Here is a 2,500-nt window from a genome sequence, read left to right as displayed (position 1 = left end):
CCATAATGCACCTGATGGGTAGTTAGTGTTCACTCTGTCCCATAGCTCTGTCACTCATTTGCGACCTTTAACCTTTAACAGCAACACCAAGGCGGCGGCAGTCATGGGGCGTGGTGTCGAGGTGCACTATCCTGGCGCAGGGGACACCGGTAGAGATAGGACAGGCACAGTGAGGGCAGGGCAGGGAATGGTGAGAACCTTGACTTCCGGCTGAGTAATACCAGTGGTGGTGATGGTGGTGGTATTAGTATTATTAGTAGTAGTAGTAGTAGAAGTGGCAGCAGGAGTCGCAGTAGTAGCAGTGGCAGTTATCATCGTTCCAGTCATCGCCATCATTCATGACGAAGGCCTCTCACAACTCTTTCCTCTTCTCTCTGCTGCCCGCGTGTTCCAGGCCTCCCCAGCAAAAGTTTTCATCTCATTTCCATCAAGATTCGTGCCTGCTTCGCTTTCTTTTACCATCCCTTTGGTTACGTTCCGTTGCTCCAAGCTTCGCTTCACACGAGTGGCTTCTCCCAGTGCCGTGGAATCGCCGGGCGGGAGTGCGGAGGCAGGTCACACCACCAGTTTTTCCCCGCACGGTTCGCCTGCAGCAGTGCACGAGGCGTACAGACACGGTGACTTGCGCTCAGTTCGCTTGCGTATTCTGAAGATGGAGGACGTAGGCAGGAAGTGATTCATGTGTACTTAGCGAACAGGATGTTAAAAAAAAAAAAATGACAGCATAGACGAAAGCGCTCCCAGACTCCAGCATTGTACACGCTCCCTTGGTCAGTGGTGCATGCGGCGAGAATCTGGCCGCGCGGGCACCGCGTGCATGGCGTCATTACTTCAATTATTTCTAAATTGTACGTGTTCCTTGTGGTGAGGGAGAATCCATTCATATAAAGCGGACATGCCTGCCCACCTGCATTGTGGTAACTTTGCCTGTGTCTTGTTTCCCTTTTTCTTTTAATGAAGAACATAAGAACATAAGAAACAAGGGAAGCTGCAAGAAGCCACCAGGCTTACACGTGGCAGTCCCTGTATGAAATGTACCTACCTATTTCAGCCTATCATCCCCACTCATAAACCCGTCCAGTCTTCTCTTAAAGGTCCCTAATGTCTTAGCACTAACAACATGATTACCGAGTTCGTTCCACTCGTCTACTACTCTATTTGAGAACCTATTTCTTCCTATCTCTTTCCTAAACCGAAATTTTTCAAACTTGAATCCGTTATTTCTTGTTCTATCCTGGTTGCTGATCCTAAGAATTTTGCTTACATCCCCCTTATTATAACCCTTATACCACTTAAAGACTTCTATCAGGTCACCTCTTAACCTACGTCTCTCTAAAGAATGTAAATTTAGCAGCTTCAATCTCGCCTCGTAAGGAATACTCCTCATCCCCGGTATCCTTTTAGTCATTCTCCTTTGTAATGATTCTAATAGATCTATATTTTTCCAGTAATGTGGGGACCAGAACTGCACAGCGTAGTCTAGATGAGGTCTGACCAGCGCCAAATATAACCTTAATATTACTTCGGGCCTTTTTCTTTTAACATTCCTAAAAATTAATCCGAATACTGTATTTGCCCTGTTTCTGGCCTCTGTGCATTGCTTTCCTAGACGGAGTTCAGAGCTAACTATAACTCCTAAATCTTTTTCGCACCATGAACCTACCAGAGTTTCGTTGTTTATTGTGTACCTACTGTGTGAGTTTCCTCTACCTACGCTAAGTACTTTGTATTTGTTGATATTAAACTGCAATGTTGATATTAAACTGTAGTCGAGATGCTTTCATCTTCACTGTCCTCTTTAATCCATGGTATTCTCTTCGTTTTTTTTTTTTTTTTCGTTTATTTTTAAGATGTGAAAACATTACGTATTATACACCTCACCCTTTGTGCTCTGAACTCCTCGTCACATGACTTTAAGAGACTCCAGGTGTCAAGGCTCGTGTGTTGGGCATCACCTTTATTTTCTTATCAGACGTGCTTTTTTTTTCCACTTTCCCTGTATAATAATTGTAGTTCATCTTGAGAAACACCACTGACAATTCCGAGATTATTCAGGTAATGTCTGTTTATTCATATACCTTTCCCAATAATTACAAGTTCTTAATAACTTCCTCCAGTCGCGCGGTGAACAGCTTAGCAAAATGATGTCGCCTTGTCTGATATTTCGTATTATTTTCTCGCTTACTTTGTGTAGTGTTACAGTGGCGGTGCCTTTCTCACTCCTGCCCTTCAGTACATTCACCTGCGTCTCCTTTACACAACATTCTTGGGTTCTTTCGTAACTGCTGAAGTTTGTATTAAATTAGTGTTTTTGAAAGCCATGAGTCGTGGTTTAGCAAATAGTGTTTATATATTTTTCTCCACGATTTGATTGACGATGTGTGTGTGTGGTCGCTTGTTAAGTATCGATTCTGAAGCCTTGTTTGTCCTTTCGGGTGATTTGAACAAAGCGTTTCACTGATTCTAATCGCGGCTGCTTCTGTGAAAAGCTTTTACACCA

At 43.8% G+C, this 2,500-nt stretch overlaps 1 long non-coding RNA gene across 6 annotated transcripts in view; it reads left to right on the top strand.

The window, feature by feature from the left end:
• LOC135091449 (uncharacterized) overlaps positions 1 to 2,500 on the top strand; it is a 155,632-nt gene that overhangs the window by 51,925 nt on the left and 101,207 nt on the right. The window contains exon 4 of one of the 6 annotated variants that reach the window (XR_010262512.1): positions 1,449 to 1,746. The exons of the other annotated variants lie outside the window; for them this stretch is intronic. This is a non-coding gene — a long non-coding RNA (uncharacterized LOC135091449). Of the gene's footprint in view, positions 1 to 1,448; positions 1,747 to 2,500 lie in introns of those variants that run through there. 6 annotated transcript variants of the gene reach the window in all.

Source organism: Scylla paramamosain, chromosome 37 (genome assembly GCF_035594125.1).
Source record: "Scylla paramamosain isolate STU-SP2022 chromosome 37, ASM3559412v1, whole genome shotgun sequence".
Lineage (NCBI taxonomy): Eukaryota > Metazoa > Arthropoda > Malacostraca > Decapoda > Portunidae > Scylla > Scylla paramamosain.
The sequence above is the reverse complement of the archived record's forward strand: the minus strand, read 5'-3'. Positions and strand labels throughout refer to the sequence as shown.